General features: G+C 45.5%; 1 pseudogene; it reads left to right on the top strand.

The window, feature by feature from the left end:
• Nucleotides 1-21764, top strand: part of LOC106603424 (integrator complex subunit 2-like) — a 55690-nt pseudogene that overhangs the window by 18693 nt on the left and 15233 nt on the right.

Raw genomic sequence — 21764 nt, 5'->3', positions numbered from 1 at the left:
GACCCATACGTACACACGTAAACTGGAGAAATGAGAAACTCCGATGGCAGAAGGATGAAACTCGAGAAACGCTTTGAAATTGGTACCATTGTGTAAAATGGATCGAAATATTACCTCACGTATTATATATGAAGAGTTCCCTGGAGTGCACACAAAAAAACACAAACATGATTTAGGATAATATATACAAATGGAGATATCTGTTTTTGCAAAGAACCCCTCAAATATGTTGTACAGTTTAATCGGGAATCATATTTAATTGGATCTGTAATTATTAAACAATAGTTGCATGTTATGAAATACATATTGTTATCACGTTCGTTGCGCAGAACTGTCAATGTGATAATGGTCCTGTCATTGTCAGTTACAATTAGGGTAATCACCACACCTGAAGGTGTTACGCAATTGGGTAGCTTTGACAATCAAATGGGTGGGTATAAAAAGGCATGCAATTACAATGCGTAATGACGCACTATGGCTGCTTTGGCACTGTTGGAAGATTTGGCGAATGGAAGAATTCGGAGAGAGCGAATTTTCAGAGACCAGCAAGATTTACTGGCCAATGATGATGAGTGGCTTATGAGCCAGTTCCGATTACCAAGAGCTGATCTCTGTGCTGTAGTGGGCCCAGCTTTACAAAGAAGCACCCGCAGAAACCAATCCGTGCCTGTCCCACTTCAAGTCCTGACAAACCTCGGATTTCTGTCAACCGGCACTTTTCAAAGAGAATTGGCTGACAGGTCAGGGATCTCTCAGCCAAACTTTAGCCGCGTTATGCCAGACGTGTTAGGAGATTATAATTGGATTGACGCACCTCTACATAAAGTTTCCTTACACGGTGGGTGAAAAGGCAAATTAAATAGTGCAATTTGCAGCAATGTCCGGTTTCCCAAATGTAATCGGTGCTAAAGAAGGTCAGTTTTATTGCTTCTTTAATTAGAACAACAGTTTTCAGCTGTGCTAACATAATTGGAAAAGGGTTTTCTAATGATCAATTAGCCTTTTTAAAATGATCAACTTGGATTAGCTAACACAACGTGCCATTGGAACACAGGAGTGATGGTTGCTGATAATGGGCCTCTGTAGATATTCCACAAACAATCTGCCATTTCCAGCTACAATAGTCATTTACAACATTAACAATGTCTACACTGTATTTCTGATCAATTTGATGTTATTTTAAATGGGCAAAAAATTTGCTTTCATTTCAAAAACAAGGAAAAGTGACCCCAAACTTTTGAACGGTGGTGTATATCAAACAGTTTTCGATGTACTCAGAGGTCCGTTATTAGCATGTTTTAGTCTACCATTTTTATAGGAGTGGTTATCAGATACTCAGCAAGAGTCTGATTTCATTATTGCTGAAATAGGACCCACGTGGTAAATATAAAGATCCAGTCCAGCTAAAAAAACGTGGTCCTTTACACTTCAGTGTTGTGATGCACAAATTCTAGCAAAATGCATAGTGCATACAATTATAAAGGTATTGTCAGGTATTATTAATCTTAACCAGACATGGACGATACATTAGAGATAATATAAAACAAGTACTGGAAACAGTGGAACACTATGAACAATCTGGGGAAACGGGAAAATATATATAAATGCCTGGACTATTTTAATTGAGGAAAATAACTTCTAGACATCAGGACTGCAATTACTCACCACAGACTAGCAGAATCCTTTTTTCCCCTTTCATGACTCTGACGAGCCCAACGTGAAGGATATACTGCTTCCTCGGGAACGGGCCCCAATCCCCGTGATCTGCGTGAAGAGGAGGCGGAGAAAGAGGTCGGGTTGCCTTCTGAGAATTCGTAGGCGATCAAATAAACACCCACTTCCATTCTGCTAGCAAACGTGCAATCTTTGGAGAATAAAATCGACGAGTTACGCGGAGATTAAACTACCAATGGGCCATTAAAAACTGTAACATCTTATGCTTTACGGAGTCGTGGCTGAACGACGCAATATGAACATACAGCTGGCTGGTTATATGAATTACCGGGCAGGATAGAACAGCGGCGTCTGGTAAGACAAGGGGCGGCGGTCTATGTATTTTTGTAAACAACAGCTGGTGCACGATATCTAAGGAAGTCTCAATCTATTGCTTGCCTGAGGTAGAGTATCTCATTATAAGCTGTAGACCACATTACCTACCTAGAGCGTTTTCATCTGTATTTTTTGTAGCTGTTTACATACCACAACAGTCAGAGGCTGGCACTAAGACAGCATTGAATGAGCAGTTTTCCGCCATAAGCAAAGAAGAAAACACTCACCCAGAGGCGGCGCTCCTTGTAGCCGGGGACTTGAATGCAGGGATGCTTAAATCTTTTTTACCAAATTTCTATCAGCATGTTAAATGTGCAACCAGAGGAAAAAGAACTCTGGACAACCTATACTCCACACACAGAGACACATACAAACTCTCCCTCCCCTCCATTTGGCAAATCTGACCATAATTATATCCTTCTGATTCCTGCTTACAAGGAAGATTAATGCAGGAAGCACCAGTGACTAGAGAAATTAAAAAGTGATAAGAGAAAGCAGATGCTAAGCTACAGGACTGTTTTGCTAGCAGATTTGAATATGTTCCTGGATTCCTCCGATCGTGTTGAGGAGTACACCACATCAGTCATTGGTTTCATCAATAAGTGCATCGATGACTTCGTCCCCACAGTGACCGTATGTACATACCCCAACCAGAAGCCATGGATTACAGGCAGCACCGCACTGAGCTAAAGACTAGAGCTGCCACTTTTAAGGAGCGGGACTCCTACCCGGAAGCTAATAAGAAATCCCGCTATGCCCTCCGACGAACCATCAAACAGGCAAAGCGTCAATACAGGACTACGATTGAATCGTACTACACCAGCTCCGACGCTCGTCGGATGTGGCAGGGCCTGCACACCATTACAGACTACAACGGGAAGCACAGCCGAGAGCTGCCTAGTGACACGAGCCTACCAGATGAGCTAAATTACTTCTATACTCGCTTCGAGGCAAATAAAACTGAAACATGCATGAGAGCAGCAGCTGTTCTGGAAGACTGTGTGATCACGCTCTCCGCAGTAAGACCTTTAAACAGGTCAACATTAACAAGGCCGCAGGGCCGGACAGATTACCAGGACGTGTACTGTGAGCACGCGCTGACCAACTGGCAAGTGCCTTCACTGATATTTTCAACCTCTCCCTGTCCGAGTCTGTAATACCAACATGTTTCAAGCAGACCACCATAGTCCCTGTGCCCAAGAACACTAAGGTAACCTGCCTAAATGACTATCGACCCGTAGCACTCACCTCTGTAGCCATGATGTGCTTTGAAAGGCTGGTCATGGCTCACATCAACACCATCTTCCCAGAAACCCTAGACCCACTCCAATTTGCATATCGTACCAACAGATCCACAGATGATGCAATCTCTATTGCATTCCACACTGCCCTTTCCCACCCTGACAAAAGGAACACCTATGTGAATGCTGTTCATTGACTACAGCTCAGCATTCAACACCATAGTGCCCTCAAAGCTCATCACTAAACTAAGGACCCTGGGACTAAACACCTCCCTCTGCAACTGGATCCTGGACTTCCTGACGGGCCACCCCCAGGTGGTAAGGGTAGGTAACAACACATCCGCCATGCTGACCCTCAACACGGGGGCCCCTCAGGGGTGCGTGCTCAGTCCCCTCCTGTACTCCCTGTTCACTCATGACTGCACAGCCAAGCACGACTCCAACACCATCATTAAATTTGGCGATGACACAACAGTGGTAGGCCTGATCACCGACAACGACGAGACAGCCTATAGGGAGGAGGTCAGAGACCTGGCCGTGTGGTGCCAGGACAACAACCTCTCTCTCAACGTGATCTAGACAAAAGAGATGATTGTGGACTACAAGAAAAAGAGGACCGAGCACGCCCCCATTCTCATCGACAGGGCTGCAGTGGAGCAGGTTGAGAGCTTCAAGTTCCTTGGTGTCCACATCACCAACAAACTAACATGGTCCAAGCACACCAAGATGGTCGTGAAGAGGGCACGACAAAACCTATTCCCCCTCAGGACACTGAAAACAATTTGGCATGGGTCCTCAGATCCTCAAAAGGTTCTACAGCTGCACCATTGAGAGCATCCTGGTTGGTATGGCAACTGCTCGGCCTCTGACCGCAAGGCACTACAGAGGGTAGTGCGAACAGCCCAGTTCATCACTGGGGCCAAGCTTCCTGCCATCCAGGACCTCTATACCAGGCAGTGTCAGAGGAAGGCCCTAAAAATTGTCAAAGATTCCAGCTACCTTAGTCATGGACTTCTCTCTGCTACCGCATGGCAAGTGGTACCAGAGCACCAAGTCTAGGTCCAAGAGGCTTCTAAAAAGCTTTTACCCCCAAGCCATAATACTCATGAACATCTAATCAAATGGCTACCCAGACTATTTGCAGTGCCCCCCTCACCTCCTCTTTACACCACTGCTACTCTCTGTTGTCATCTATGCATAGTCACTTTTATAACTCTACCTACATGTACATACTACCTCAACTAATCTGGTGCCCCCGCACAGTGACTCTGTATCAGTACTCCCCTGTATATAGTCTTGCTATTTTTATTTTACTGCTGCTTTTTATTTACTTGTTACTTTTATCTCTTCTTATCTGTATTTTCTTTAAACTGTATTGTTGGTTAGGGGCTTGTAAGTAAGCATTTCACTGTAAGGTCTACTACACCTGTTGTATTTGGCGCATGTGACTAATAAAATTTGATTTGAAAGTTAGCTATAGTTACCCCAAGTGTAAAAGTGTAAATAATGGCTACTTCTCAGAAACTGTCAAGAGGAGTAAAACAGGGTTGTCCTCTATCGGCATATCTATTTATTATGACCATTTGACATGTTGGCTATTAAAATCAGATCCAACAATAATATCTTGGTGCTTGAAATCTAGGGCTTAAAAACAAAGATGCCATTGTACGCTGACAATTTATGTTTTCTTTTAAATCCACAATTTGGATCCCTGCACAGCCCCATAGAGGACCTAAATAATTTCTCTTAGCTCTCTGGATTACAACCAAACTATGATAAGTGTCGTGTCTTTGGGGCACCATTAAACTGAAGACATGTTTATCAAATAACTCCCTGTAATTATTATTAAGCGATTAAACTGATTAATCGTTTAACTGTAATTAACTAGGAGATCGGGGCACCAAGGAAAATATTCAGATTACAAAGTTATAATTTTCCTAATATAACTTTCCTATATTATAACATTATATATCATATTCTATTATAGTATAGGGCGATTATCTTCTGATTTAAATGGTGTATTTTACCTCGCATCCAGTCTCATTCCAAACATCGTAAATTGTTGTATCTGCACGAATCCAGCCTTTACTAAAGTCATCCATACATCAATTGTCTTAAAATCATTTATTTACTGAACTAAGTAATTCACAGAAAGCATACAAACAGTAATTATCGTCTCAAAGAATTGGTAGAGTAATGTACCCTAGTGGGCTAAACAGGCATGGCGGCCTGTTAAACAAAGGGTCATAAAGGGCAGCTGAGGAGGCACACAGAGTTCATTAATATTAACAATTGATATGCTAATCCTTTGCACATGAACGCTCACTCATTCGGGAACAATTGCAATCAATATATATTTACGCTCAGTGTGTCGTCGGGATCCTTGTTGGAGAGTCGTTCTGTTGGAGAGTTCTCTCTCTCTCTCTCGGTTAGAATGGATCTTTCAAAGCGACATTCATTAATGTCGTTATAGAATGGATGTTTCATTGGTCTTCGCGTTCAATGATATAATTGACTTAGCTGCAGACTAATAATTAATATCAAAGACTTGTTCTTATTCTGTCGGTCTCGATAGTCTAAAAGTTTAACCACGTGGTATAGGTAACTTTCAGTAGAGGAATTGGGTGGTCAAACCTTGGCTCTCTCTTCTGAGGTAAGCTGGTCTGAAGAAAGTAAATCAGTGGGGTTTTATACGTGAACATAGAACAGGCTTGTCACATGACACCTTGTCCTGTCCATGTCCCTGGGGGCGTGCCGATGACTGATTTAATCTTTGAACATAAATACATTCTATCACATTAACATCAGTACATAGCATCTCAATGTATTACAAATAGCTTTATCCTTATTAATACATTTTATACAACCATTTAGATGCAAGTCCCATAGCTGAGGCTATTATATAAACAGTATTATGGTAATATGGCTATATTGTCTCTTCTGAGTATCACAAAATTGTACCAAGAGGACCAGTTCGTAGCTGGATTCTTCACCAATCTTTTATACCTTCTCCAGAACATAAATGTCGTTCGGTTCCCCAACTCTCTGAGTTGGAAGAATTTCCTGTGTCTCTCTATGAAACCCCTCTGTGTCTCAACTGGGTCATGTGGTAGGAGATTCTCCTCTAGAATTTTACCACCCCTTCACACAGGGCCTGGGTGGGGGAGGTAGGTTGGGGGATGGTGTAAGGGGGAGGGGTCAACTGTCCTCCCTGTACTCAAAGAGGGCAACGTCATGACATAAGTGTGCCATATTACGTACTGGATTGCTAAAAAAGTTGACTTTTACATTACCATTTAGTTTACCAATAAAATGGTCTAATGGTGAAGTGGACATAATCGGTATTCATATCCCAAAATAAATAAACGCTCTGTGAGCAGCCCGAGTACTTTGAGGTTGCTCTAAAGTGGAAAGGTGCAGGAGAGTCAGGAGCAGGTTTTCTTAATTAAATAAAGTTCTCTATTGAGGTATTTCTTTCTTCTTAAACACAATCAAGGATGATCTCCCAAGGAAAACACGTCTTCTTTACAAGAACAAGGAACATAAGGAGATTATCTTTAAACTATAATGTCAATCATGGGTGTGTCACCACTTAACGATCCGTCCGTGGAGAGCTCGCTTCGGGTGGTGGTCCGGATCCGTGGTGGCCATTCCCAAGAGTTAGTTTGTCCCCTTCTTCTCCCTTCCGAAAGGTACATCCTCTCCTTTGGAGAAGCAAACACTCTTTTCTTTCTCCCCTCTCTCTTGCAGGGGAAAGAGAATAGCTCATTAGTACCGTTAGCTGTGCTTACTTGCCTCTGATCACCTTGACTCACATGCCGGGCTGGGCTACTCTCCGTGGGAGCAGCCTGCCCTGGGCGCCAGATGCGCCGTCTTGGTCGCGTCGGGACAGTGCGTCCGCATTCCCGTTCCTCGATCCAGCCCTGTGGATGACATGGAAAGAGAATGGTTGTAAAGTAAGAAACCATCTGGCTATTCTGTTATTGTTTCTCTTACCAGCCATCCACGTGAGGGGAGCATGGTCAGTAACAAGGGCAAACCTATTCCCTAGTAGGTAGTACCAGAGATAATCGAGGGCTCACTTAATGGCTAGGGCATCTTTCTCTACGGTAGCATATTTCTGTTCCCGATCACTGAGCTTCCTACTTATAAAGAATAGGCCTCTCTGCTTCACTTTCACCCTGAGCTAGGACGGCATTGAGCCCCGCATCTTAGGCATCTACCTGCACAATGAGCTCTTGAGAGAAGTCAGGAACCTGCAGGACGGGATCAGAGCACAGACTATCTTTTAGAAACTGGAAGGCGTCTTCCATCTCGTTCTTCCACGCTACTCGGTTTGGCAGGTTTTTCTTGATGAGGTTTGTGAGGGGGTTGGCAATGGTTCCATATCCAGGGATGAAATGGCGATTAATATCCCATTATCCCCAAGAAGGCTCGGACGTCCCGCTTCATCTGGGGCCGAGGCCAGTCCCGAATGGCCCTGGTCTTATCTGCCTGTGGGTGTATTTTTTCCGTTCCCCACGGTGTCACCCAGGTATTCCGCTCCAGACAAACCCAGTCAGCAATGTTTTTGGATTGGCCATCAGCCCTGTAGCCTCCAGGCTCACAAGCACCGCCCATAGTTGCAGGAGGTGGCTATCCCAGTCCTCGCTGTGGATGACCACATTGTCTATGTACGTCTCATTCTTTGCGATGACTCGGTGGGCCTCAGGAATCCTGTAAGGCCGGATATGCACCTTTTTGCCGGGTTCAGTGTGGATATGATGAAACAGGACAGCTGTTTGTCCTGGGAAGGGCGAGAATACCCTGCCGAATTGCATAATCAGCATGTCTAGCTGTCTCGACTGTTCCGGCAGGAGAGTTCGGCCATGGCGCACCTGTAGCAGGGCCTCCTCTTTTTCCTTGTCCTCCATGGCCATCAGAGCCACACGCTCCCCTCTCCCATGGTACTTCTTCAGCAGGTTGATATGATAGAGTTGGATCTTCTTCCTCCTGTCCGGTTGCTTGATGAGGTAATTGACCGGTGAGACCCTTTTTGTTACCTTGTAGGGCCCCCTCCACTGCGCCAGCAAGCGGTTTTCGGCCGTGGGAACGAGTACATCACTTTCTCTCCCACTGAACTCCCTGGGTGTCGCTGACTTATCGTAGGCTCGACCTTGAGTCCGTTGCGCCTTCTCCTTTATGCTCCTTTACTATGGGCCAGACTGCCGACAGGCAGTCCCTCATCAGGGTAACATGTTCTTTCGTTGACCGGAACGGGCATGGTTGGGCCTCCCAGGTCTCCTTGGCTAAGTCGAGGATCCCTCGACATGGCCTGCCGTAGAGCAATTCGAATGGGGAGAACCCAGTGGACGCCTGGGGTACTTCTCGCAGGACAAACATGAAGTGGGGCAAAGCATGTCCCAGTTTTTCCTGTCTCTGGACACCAGTCTTCTCAACAAGCTTTTAATCATTTTGTTCAGGCATTCGCACAAACAGTCTGTCTGCAGGTGGAATATGCTTGAGCGTATCTGTTGAACCTGGTATAACCGACACAAATCCTTCATCAACCGGGACATGAATAATAATAAATCGAAAAGGATAGGTCTCCCCCATGAGACCCTCTCCGGCATACCGTCTTCTGGGCTCTGGGTCTTGCTGTATCCTGTTGGGATCAAAACTGCACTCACTCCTGTTACCTCTGTAACCGTCCCCAACTATACGGGAGTCTTTTCTTCCACCACTCTCTCCCTGTGTGCTGCCCTTCTGGCAGCTTTATGGGCTTTATGGGCCTTGCACAGCTGGTGAGCAATCAGCCCTTGATTACTCACCAACTCCCAATCAGCCCCAATTAGTCCTGGCCAGAGCACCCGTCGAGACCTGGCGCGTCCAGCAGATGGAGCCATTGCCTCGTGATATATACACCGTCTGTCACCAGGCCTCGACGAGTCTCCCCCTGGTGGCTGACCTGTACGCCACAGTACATATAAATATATGGGTGAGAGATGGCCGAACGGCATAGGCAAGATGCAGTAGATGGTATAGAGTACAGTATATACATACGAGATGAGTAATGTAGGGTATGTAAACATTATTATATAAAGTGACATTGTTTAAAGTGACTGGTGATACATTTATTAAATCCAATTTTTAATTGTTAAAGTGGCTAGAGATTTGAGTCAATATGTTTTGCAGCAGCCTCTCAATGCTAGTGATGGCTGTTTAATAGTCTGATGGCCTTGAGATAGAAGCTGTTTTTCAGTCTCTCGTTCCCAGCTTTGATGCATCTGTACTGTCCTCACCTTCTGGATGATAACGGGGTGAACAGGGAATGGCTCGGGTGGTTATTGTCCTTGATGATCTTTTTGGCCTTCCTGTGACATCGGGTGGTGTAGTTGTCCTGGAGGGCAGGTAGTTTGCCCCCAGTGATGCTTTGTGCAGACCTCACTACCCTCTGGAGGGCCTTATGGTTGTGGGCGGAGCAGTTGCCGTACCAGGCGGTAATACAGCCCGACAGGATGCTCTCGATTGTGCATCTGTAAAAGTTTGTGAGTGTTTTTGGTGACTAGCCAAATTTCTTCCACCTCCTGTTTGTCCGTGATGTGTACGCCGAGGAACCTAAAACTTTCCACCTTCTCCACTACTATCCTGTCGATGTGCATAGAGGGTGCTCCCTCTGCTGTTTCCTGAAGTCCACGATCAGCTCCTTTGTTTTGTTGACATTGAGTGTGAGGTTATTTTCCTGACACCACACTTCAAGGGCCCTCACCACCTCCCTGTAGGCCGTCTCGTCATTGTTGGTAATCAAGCCTACCACTGTAGTGTCGTCTGCAAACTTGATGATTGAGTTGGAGGCATGCATGGCCACGCAGTCATGGGTGAACAGGGAGTACAGGAGAGGGCTGAGAACGCACCCTTGTGGGGCCCCAGTGTTGAGGATCAGCGGGGTGGAGATGTTGTTTCCTACCCTCACCACCTGGGGGCAGCCCATCAGAAACTCCAGGACCCAGTTGCACAGGGCGGGGTCGAGACCCAGGGTCTTGAGCTTAACCTCTCTTGGGTAGGGGGCAGTATTTTCACGTCCGGATAAAAAAAATGATGATGGGCCCCGGTGTTGAGGATCAGCGGGGTGGAGATGTTGTTTCCTCCCCTCACCACCTGGGGGCGGCCCGTCAAAGTTCAGGACCCAGTTGCACAGGACGGGGTCGAGACCCAGGGTAGTCTCTCAAAGCACTTCATGATGACGGAGGTGAGTGCTACGGGGCTCATTTACCTTAGCTTTCTTGGGAACAGGAATGTCCCAGGAATATCTCTTCATTCAGGTTACAACCTCTCACTTTCGGTTATTTGAAAATGAAATAATCGCCAAAATATCACTTTTTTTAAAACGAGCCATAGAATGCTGGTTGCAATTTCAGTTTAATCCACCAGAAAAAAACAGAACAGGTATTACAACAAATATTATGGTTAAACTCAAATATACTAATTGATGATAAAAAAAAACAACATTTTTTTATTTATTTTCTTTTAACTATATAATCTTTAATGATATAAATAGGACTGGTGGAGTTATGTCACACATGCAGCTAACAAAAATATATGGAAATGTCAAGCTCTATCCAAAATTACAACCAACTGATTGCAGTATTACCTCAATTGGAGGAGGAAAGTGGAAGGGGGAGAAGGTAAGGAACTTCTCTGTCGATCCTGCATTAAAGACTGAAGAGATTTTTGCTGTGTTTATGAACTGATGCACAAAGAATGCCGGATTCAACGCTTTAAATTTAACTTATTATACAAAATTCTTGCAACGAATAGAATGTTATCTACAGTGCATTCGGAAAGTATTCAGACCCCTTGACCTTTTCCACATTTTGCTACATTACAGCCTTATTCTAAAATTGATTAAATAGTTGTTTCCCCTCATCAATCTACACACAATACTCCATAATGACAAAGCAATAACTCTGTAATTATTTAATTCTGGAGAAACTATGAGAGTAGAAAGGTTCAGAACTTTTGTGAAACATCACAGCACAGTTGAAACATATATGGCAAGTTGCAGCGACAAGACAAGATCGTAATTGGGTATGATGAGTATATTGGGTATATTGGTATATTTGATGGGTATATTTTTAAAGAGCCCACAATCTATGTTACTAGCTTACTTTAATCCGGTAAAACACAATTTTCAATAGGTTGTCACTCAACTAATTAAACCTAATATCACGCAAGCCATGTTAGCGTTTTAATGCTAAAGGTGCCGAGGAGATGTGGTCAGCCCGCAAAGCTGGGCACAGTGTGCAGTTTGACAAGGCTATTGGTATTACCTGGAGTTGTTTGGCATGCAAAATGACTTGGAGATCAATGACTGTCTAAACAGTTACATCCAGTTAGACACTGAAGGGGATGACGAATCAGTTGTGACAGAAGATGAGATCTTTAAGGAATCTAGAAAGAATGTAATATGAGCAAAATACATTTCTAGAACAAACTTTTGTGAATTGTCGGTTCTTTAAGTTTGAATATGTTTTCTGACCAATGCATGCTACATTTGGATCGGTTTGGGGTCTGCAGAACAATGCACTTGTATCTTAAACATTTTAATTGGCGACCGATGTGTATCGGTGAATCGTTACATCCCTATATTTTACACATTAATGCTGTTGTACTCCATCTTGTCTCCTATAGGACTGGATCTACAGGCAGCTGTGTGAGACGTCCACTCCTCTCCACACCCAGCTGCTGCCCCTCATCGTCTACATCAACTCCATCCTCACTCCGGGCCTCCAAGGCCTACCCCAAGGCTGCCAACCCCAAGGCCGCCAATCACCGAGCAGGAGGTCCTCACCGTCTACCAGGGCTCAGCTGGGGTGAGCGTTGACACTGCATAAACGCATCTACACAAACACACAGTAACCAAAGGGTTAACTATGCTGTAAATGTCTCTGAATGTATTAATTGAATCAGTACAGATTGATACATTTGTTTTCAATTGAATTGGAGGTCAAAACCCATTTTATCAATGGCTAATAATTAGAAAAACTTGTAGGGTTGCAAAATTCCAGTACATTTCCCCAAATTCCTTGGTTTTCCAGAAATCCTGTTTAGAAGAGTCCAGAATTCCTGATTATTCCCTCCTGATTCCGTGAATCTTCCTCCTGGGAATTTTGGGAAACTTACTGGAATTTTGCATCCTAGAGTCACATCAACCTAGCTCAATTAATAGCTCCCAGATAGTATGTCCTTATACGTATGTATGTACAGTTGAAGTCGGAAGTTTACATTCACTTAGGTTGGAGTCATTAAAACTCATTTTTAAACCACTCCACAAATTTCTTGTTAACAAACTATAGTTTTGGCAAGTCGGTTAGGACATTACTTTGTGCATGACACAAGTCATTTTTTCCAACAATTGTTTACAGGCAGATTATTTCACTTATAATTCACTGTATCACAATTCCAGTGGGTCAGAAGTTGACATACACTTAAGTTGACTGTGCCTTTTAAACAGTTTGGAAAATTCCAGAAAATGATGTCATGGTTTTAGAAGCTTCTGATAGGCTAATTGACATAATTTGAGTCAATTGGAGGTGTACCTGTGGATGTATTTCAAGGCCTACCTTCAATCTCAGTGCCTCTTTGCTTGACATCATGGGAAAATCCAAAGAAATCAGCCAAGACCTCAGAAAAAAAAATTGTAGACCTCCACAAGTCTGGTTCATCCTTGGGAGCAATTTCCAAACGCCTGAAGGTACCACGTTCATCTGTACAAACAATAGTACGCAAGTATAAACAGTATATTTAAATCTCTCCACGCAGCCATCCTACTGCTCAGGAAGGAGATGCGTTCTATCTCCTAGAGATGAATGTACTTTGGTGTGAAAAGTTTGACCCAAGTTAAACAATTTAAAGGCAATGCTACCAAATACTAATTGAGTGTATGTAAACTTCTGACCCACTGGGAATGTGACGAAATAAATAAAAGCTGAAATAAATCATTCTCTCTACTATTATTCTGACATTTCACATTCTTAAAATAAAGTGGTGATCCTAACTGACCTAAAACAGGGAATTTTTACTAGGATTAAATGTCAGGAATTGTGAAACTGAGTTTAAATGTATTTGGTTAAGGTGTATGTAAACTTCCGACTTCAACTGTGTGTGTGTGGTGTGTGTGTGTGTGTGTGTGTGTGTGTGTGTGTGTGTGTGTGTGTGTGTGTGTGTGTGTGTGTGTGTGTGTGTGTGTGTGTGTGTGTGTGTATCCTTCCCTCTGCATGCTGTAAAATGTTGATAACAAATGGGTTGTAAAGGTTTTTTACACAATTGCTGAATGGTGCCCATTTGAAAAGCAGGCAGTGATATATAAAACCACCATGTAAAGACATTTTCAACATCAAATGATAGTTGGTCTGTTTCAATTAATCTAGTCATTCGTTATGTTTGGAGGCCATTGGGAGTAAATTGCCTTCGATATCATTATGGTCTCCCCGAGCTATTGGGCTGTCAGCAGCCACTGACTGATATGATATTTAATGATGTCATACATCAGCCATGCCGTATAGATGTCCCGTCATCCACTTGATTATATTATTCCGCCTTGGTTGCCCTAGAAGGAGAGGCCATTTGTCGCTAGTGGTCCATTGGCCCTGCAGTGTAGAACACTGGGGTGACCTGCCCCTGACCTCTTGTCTCTTTCTCCCTCTTCTATCAGGTCTTGTTCTCTCCATCACTATCCGTCTCACTCTCTGGCAGGTCGAGGGGTGCGTTCCAGATACAGCATCACCACACAGCTCCTCATCCTCTACTATATTCTGTCCTATGAAGAGGCTCTACTGGCCAATACTAAACAACTCGGTACGTATCCTACTGTACAGTGTCTCCTCCTGGCTATGTACCATAGTGTATACTACTCCTGAACACCATTCATTCAGCCGCACTTGGCTTCTCTCCGAGCCACCCTGTTGCTGCTTATTCTTCTCCTCCTCTTTCATTGTTTTCTCCTCCATTGAAGATGGTATGCTGTGTTTGAGAAGGTCAGAGAGAGAAAGTGTGTCAGGGAGCCAAGAGAAAGGCGGGCTTTGTCCTTTGTTGTTAAGCTACTAGGAAACTCTATTGCTTGGGGGGTTTCCTTCCCCCAGCTTGGCTTTCTCTCAGGAGAGGTGTTACCTAGGGCTGTTGTGGTGATCATATTACCGCTACACCAGCAGTCATGACTGCAGTAAAATAATCTCTTATGCACTAATGGCCTGGTAATCAGGGCTCTATAGTACCTCTAACTACTCTGACATCAATGCAAGTGCAATCAAAAATCACATCAAACATTTATCAAAAGGGTATTGTGCTTTTAAAAGTCACCTCACTGTGATTGATCAATTTGAAGAAAGAAGTTCAACAACAGGTTAAAACTGAGTGGAAAACATGGTCATTGTGGATGTTGTTTCAAAGGCTGTTTCAAGCAATGAAATGGACAGCGCTTTCTAAGGTGACGATAATTAATTCAAAGCACCCATACACATATTAGAGCTTATGCATACGCATAGGCCTATATATGAGCCCAAGCCTGAAAAAACAAAACTGAATTAAAAGAATGATTGTGCGGTTATACATTACATAGCCTACCACATATTACGCATGGCAGAAAACATTTAAACTGATTTAAGATGTATTTATTATGGATCCCTATTCTCTTCCTGGGGTCCAGCTAAATTAAGGTAGTTTATACAATTTTAAAAACATTACAATACATTCATAGATTTCACAACACACTGTGTGCCCTCAGGCCCCTAATTCACCACTAACACACATCAACAGTACTAAATCCATGTGTATGTTATTGTGTGTATGCATGTGTATGTGCCTATGTTTGAGTTGCTTCATAGTCCCCGCTGTTCCATAAGATGTATTTTTAGCAGTTTTTTTTAATCAGTTTTTACTGCTTGCATCAGTTACTTGATGTGGAATAGAGTTCCATGTAGTCATGGCACTATGTAGTACTGTGTGCCTCCCGTAGACTGTTCTGGACTTGGATTGTGAAGAGACCTCTGATGGCGTGTCTTGTGGGGTATGGATGGGTGTCCAAGCTGTGTGCTAGTCATTTAAACAGACAGCTCGGTACGTCAACATGTCAATACCTCTTACAAATACAAGTAATGATGAAGTCAATCTCTCTTCCACTTTGAGCCAGGAGAGATTGACATGCATATTATTAATGTTAGCTCTCTGTGTACATCCAAGGGCCAGCCGTGCTGCCCTGTTCTGTGCCATTGGCAATTTTCCTAAGTCCCTTTTTGTGGTTCCTGACCACACGACTGAACAGTAGTCCAGCTGCGACAAAATTAGGGCCTGTATGACCTGCCTTGTTGATAGTGCTGTTAACTTCTCAGGCTAGGTTTCTTTTTTCTCAATGTCTGCCTGACTGACGTGCCCAAAGTAAACTGCCTGTTGCTCAGGCCCTGAAGCCAGGATATGCATATTTTATTTTGTATTTATTTTTATTTCACCTTTATTTAACCAGGTAGGCAAGTTTAGAACAAGTTCTCATTTACAGGATTGGTAGGATGGTCAGTTTTACGAGGGTATGTTTGGCAGCATGAGTGAAGGATGCTTTGTTGTGAAATAGGAAGCCAATTCTAGATTTAACTTTGGATTGGAGATGTTTGATGTGAGCCTGGAAGGAGAGCTTACAGTCTAACCAGACACCTAGGTATTTGTAGTTGTCCACATATTCTAAGTCAGAACCGTCCAGAGTAGTGATGCTGGACGGGCGGGCAGGTGCGGGCAGCGATCGGTTGAAGAGCATACATTTAGTTTTACCTGAATTTAAGAGCAGTTGGAGGCCACGGAAGGAGAGTTGTATGGCATTGAAGCTCGTCTGGAGGGTTGTTAACAGTGTCCAAAGAAGGGCCAGAAGTATACAGAATTCGTACCATTGGAAAGAAGACACTTTGAAGTTTGTAGAATTTTTTTAATAATGTAGGAGACTATAACACAATAGATATGGTAGGAGAAAATCCAAAGGTAAACCAACCGGAAATGTTTTGTTTGATTGAGAGCACATACTCTTACAATGGAAAGTATAGGGAAATAATTAAATCTAGCTCCCAGTATGCAATTCCTATGGCTTCCACTGGATGTCAGCACTCAATGTTCAAGGTTTCAGGCTTGTTTCTTCCAAAACGAGTAAGAATATTGAGTTTTAGTACAGGGACACACTATTGGAAATGTGTGTATGCGTGCGCGATGAAGACATGACGCACCTGCTAATATCGTTTTCCTATTGAACATACTTCTTTCCGTATGAAATATTATAGTTTGATTACATTTTAGGGTATCTGAGGAGTCAATAGAAACGTATTTTGACTTGTTTTAGCAAAGGATTCCTTTCTCTGCAGGTAGAACGAGTGGATTACTCAATTCGATAGCGCCAACTAAACAGACTTTTTGGTATATAAAGAAGGATTTTATCTAACAAAACAACACTACATGTTATAACTGGGACCCTTTGGATGACAAATCAGAGGAAGATTTTCAAAAAGTAAGTGAATATTTCATCGCTATTTGTGAATTTATGAAACCTGTGCAGGTGGAAAAATATTTTGATGTGGGGCACTGTCCTCAAACAATCGCATGGCATGCTTTCGCTGTAATGGCTACTGTAAATCGGACAGTGCAGTTAGATTAACAAGAATTTAAGCTTTCAACCGATATATGACACTTTGTTTAATATCCATAATTTCTATGAATATTTATTTGAATTGCGCACCCTCTAGTTTCACCGGAAGTTGTCCCGCTAGCGGGACACCGAGCCTTAGGTAGAGCAGCGCTTTATTATGGACATACTTCTCCCCATCTTAGCTACTGTTGTATCAATAGGTTTTGACCATGACAGTTTACAATCTAGGGTTACTCCAAGCAGTTTAGTCACCTTAATTTGCTCAATTTCCACATTTTTTACAAGATTTAGTTGAGGTTTCCCAAATACATTGCTTTTAGTTTTAGAAAAATGTAGGACTAACTTATTCCTTGCCACCCACTCTGAAACTAACTGCAGTTTTTTGTTAAACGTTGTAGTCATTTCAGTCGCTGTAGTAGCTGACATGTATAGTGTTGAGTCATCCGCAAATAGGAGTGGCAATATCGTCCACTATTATCCTCAGTAATTTTACATCCATGTTGTCAGTGGCATGTCATTGTTGATGGACATCAACAAAAAAATTCACCTCTTCCACACTCACTTTACGGAATTCAAAATTACATAATTTGGTCAGATATACTTGGATGTGTAGTGTCAGTGTTTGTTGCTGGCATGTCATGCCTGAATTAGCTAACCTTGCCAATGAAAACAATCATTAAAGTAGTTGACAATATCATTTGGTTTTGTGATGAATGAGCCATCTAATTCAATGAATGTGGGAGCTAAGTTTTTTCCAAAAATCTAATTTAAGGTTCTCCAAAGATTTTTACTAGCATTCTTTGTCATTTATCTTTGTTTCATAGTGTAGTTTCTTCTTTTTATTCCGTTTAGTCAAATGATTTCTCAATTTGCAATACGTTTTGCCAATTGGTTGTGCAGCCAGACTTATTTGCCATTCCTCTTGCCTCATCCCTTTCAACCATACAGGTCTTTGTTACATAATTGGTCTAGCCTATTCTCCTGTCACGATTCCTACCGACGGTGGCGCCCCCTCCTGCTCGGGTGGCGCTCGGCGGTCGTCGTCACCGGCCTATTAGCTACCACCGATTCCCTTTTTGTTTTTCCCTTTTTTTATGTTTTCTCACCTGCCCTGAGTTAGTCATTAAGAGGGCTATTTAGTTCAGCTGGCCCGCTCCCTATTGTGCGGGATTGTCTTTCTGTGTGTCGACGCGTTTTGTTCGACTGTGCTTGTCGAGTGTATTTTTCCTGTTGTTGGGAAACCTTTTATTTTGTGCTTGTGGTTTATTAAAATTACCACACAGTGTTCGCTGCTTCCTGCGCTTCTTTCCGCCACACAACAGACAAGCCGTTACAGAATCCCGCACCACAAAGAGCATGGAATCAGCGGGAGCAGCGGGCACTCCACTACCCTCGATGGAGGAACGTGTCCTTCATAATACATCGGTCCTGCATCGCATCGGATCCGCCATGGACCAGATGATGGAGAGGATGGACCGATGGGAGAGGAGTGGTATCCTCTCTCCACCTACACCCCCCCCCCCATACAACCATCTCCTCCTTCTACGACGTCTGGCTCTGGCGCGCTTCGCCTGGCACTCCCGAGGGAGTACGATGGGACGGCGGCTGGGTGCAAGGGGTTTCTTCTCCAGTTAGAGTTGTACCTGGCCACCGTCAGACCTGCTCCTACAGGAGAGGAGAGCGTGAGTGCCCTGGTTTCCTGCCTGACGGGCCGAGCTCTGGAGTGGGCTAATGCGGTCTGGAACGCTCCAGACTCGGCGAGGGACCACTACCCAGAGTTCACCCGCCGCTTTCGGGCTGTTTTCGACCACCCCCCCGAAGGTAGAGCGGCGGGTGAACGGCTGTTCCACCTCAGGCAGGAGACGAGGAGCGCTCAAGACTTTGCGCTGGAGTTTAGGACCTTGGCTGCTGGAGCGGGGTAGAATGACAGGGCCCTCATAGACCACTACCGGTGTAGTCTCCGGGCGGACGTCCGCAGGGAGCTGGCCTGTAGGGACACCAATCTATCCCTGGACGAACTCATTGATATGTCCATACGGTTGGACAATTTGCTGGCTGCCCGCGGGCGTTCGGAGAGGGTCCTGCCCGTTCCACCCCGTGCCCCGCCCCTACCCCTATGGAGGTAGGGGGGGCCGTGCCAAGGGGCACCGGAGGAGGTGGCTCCTCCTGCACCAGCTGTGGTCGGAGAGGACACACGGCCGACCGGTGCTGGAGGAGCCAGTCTGGGAGTCGAGAAGGCAGGCAGAACACTTCTCAGTCACCTCAGGTGAGTCAGCACCAGATTCGCCCAGAACCCCCTGTTGGTCATGTGTTTTTGCCTGTTTCATTTTATAATTTTTTCCCCTCTTCCCAGCATAGGGCGCTAGTCGATTCAGGCGCAGCTGGGAACTTTATGGACCGTGGACTTGCCATTAAGCTGGGCATTCCACGGGTGCCGATAGATTCCCCCTTCCCCGTGCACTCCTTAGATAGCCGACCATTAGGGTCAGGGCTAGTCAGGGAGTCTACGGTGCCGCTGGACATGGTAACGCTGGGGAATCATAAGGAAAGCATGAACCTTTTTCTTATTGATTCACCTGCGTTTCCGGTGGTGCTGGGGGTCCCCTGGCTGGCTGGTCACAATCCCCTCATTTCGTGGAAACAGGGGGTTCTCCAGGGGTGGTCGGAGGAGTGTTCAGGGAGGTGTCTAGGAGTTTCCATAGGTGCCACGTCGGTGGAGAGTCCAGACCAGGTGTCCACCGTGTGCATTCTCCCTGAATACGCCGATTTGGCGATCGCTTTTTGTAAAAAGAGAGCGACTAAATTACCACCTCATCGACAAGGGGATTGTGCGATAGATCTCCAGGTTAACGCTGCGCTTCCCAGGAGTCACGTGTACCCCTTGTCACAAGAGGAGACGGCGGCTATGGAGACATACGTCACGGAATCCTTGGGACAGGGGTACATTCGGCCCTCCATCTCAGAAAAAGGAGGGAGGTCTGCGTCCGTGCATTGATTATAGAGGTCTAAACGCGACAACAGTGGGGTTTAGTTACCCACTACCTCTTATCGCTATGGCGGTGGAATCATTTCACGGAGCACAGTTCTTCACAAAATTGGATCTCAGGAGCGCGTATAACCTGGTGCGTATCAAGAAGGGAGATGAGTGGAAAACCGCCTTTAGTACCACATCAGGCCATTATGAGTACCTCGTCATGCCGTATGGGTTGAAAAATGCTGCAGCCGTCTTTCAATCCTTTGTTGACGAGATTCTCAGGGACCTGCACGGGCAGGGCGTGATTGTCTATATCGATGACATTCTGATATATTCCGCCACCCACTCCGCGCATGTGTCCCTGGTGCGCAAGGTGCTTGGGAGACTGCTGGAGCATGACCTATACGTTAAGGCTGAGAAGTGAGTTTTTCAAACGAGCCGTCTCCTTTCTGGGTTATCGCATTTCCACCACGGGGGTGGTGATGGAGTGTGACCGCGTTAAGGCCGTGCGTAATTGGCCGACTCCAACCACGGTGAAGGAAGTGCAGCGGTTCTTGGGCTTTGCCAACTACTACCGGAGGTTTATCCGGGGGTTTGGCCAGGTAGCGGCTCCCATTACGTCACTGCTGAAGGGGGGGCCGGCGCATTTGAGATGGTCGACGGAGGCAGACGGAGCCTTCAAGAAGTTGAAGACACTGTTCACCGACGCGCCTGTGTTGGCGCACCCGGACCCGTCTTTAGCGTTCGTAGTAGAGGTGGACGCATCCGAGGCTGGGGTGGGTGCCGTGCTCTCACAGAGCTCGGGTGCGCCACCGAAACTCCGCCCCTGTGCTTTCTTCTCAAGGAAGCTCAGTTCGGCGGAGCGTAACTACGATGTGGGGGACAGGGAGTTGCTAGCGGTAGTCAAAGCCTTGAGGGTGTGGCGACACTGGCTTGAGGGGGTTAAGCACCCCTTTCTCATCTGGACCGACCACCGAAACCTGGAATACATCCGGGCAGCGAGGAGACTGAATCCACGTCAGGCAAGGTGGGCCATGTTCTTCGCCCGGTTTAGGTTTACCATCTCATATAGACCGGGTTCCCTTAATACTAAAGCCGACGCGCTGTCCCGTCTGTATGACACGGATGACCGACCCATCGATCCAACTCCCATCATTCCAGCGTCTAGGCTGGTGGCACCAGTGGTGTGGGAGGTGGACGTGGACATCGAGCGGGCACTGGTGTTGGAACCTGCGCAGGTGCCCGTGGGGCGCATGTATGTGCCGCTCGATGTTCGCGATCGGTTGATTCGGTGGGCGCACACGCTACCTGCGGCGGGTCATCCTGGTGTAGAGAGGACAGTGTGGAGTCTAAGGGGGAAGTATTGGTGGCCCACCTTGGCTAAGGACGTGAGGTCATATGTCTCTTCCTGTTCGGTGTGTGCCCAGAGTAAGGCTCCTAGGCATTTACCGAGAGGGAAGTTACAGCCCCTCCCCGTTCCGCAACGGCCATGGTCGCACCTGTCTATCGACTTCCTGACAGATCTTCCCCCCTCTCAGGGGAACACTGCGATTCTGGTGGTTGTGGATCGGTTTTCTAAGTCCTGCTGTCTCCTCCCCTTGCCCGGTCTCCCTATGGCCCTGCAGACTGCGGAGGCCCTATTTACCCACGTCTTCCGGCACTACGGGGTGCCGGAGGATATTGTCTCTGATCGGGGTTCCCAGTTCACATCCAGGGTCTGGAAGGCGTTTATGGAGCGGCTGGGGGTCTCGGTCAGTTTAACCTCCGGTTATCACCCCGAGAGCAATGGGCAGGCGGAGAGGGTGAACCAGGAGGTGGGCAGGTTCCTGAGGTCGTATTGCCGGGA

This window comes from Salmo salar, chromosome ssa04 (genome assembly GCF_905237065.1).
Source record: "Salmo salar chromosome ssa04, Ssal_v3.1, whole genome shotgun sequence".
Taxonomy (NCBI): domain Eukaryota; kingdom Metazoa; phylum Chordata; class Actinopteri; order Salmoniformes; family Salmonidae; genus Salmo; species Salmo salar.
This window is presented reverse-complemented; position numbering and strand designations above follow the sequence as displayed.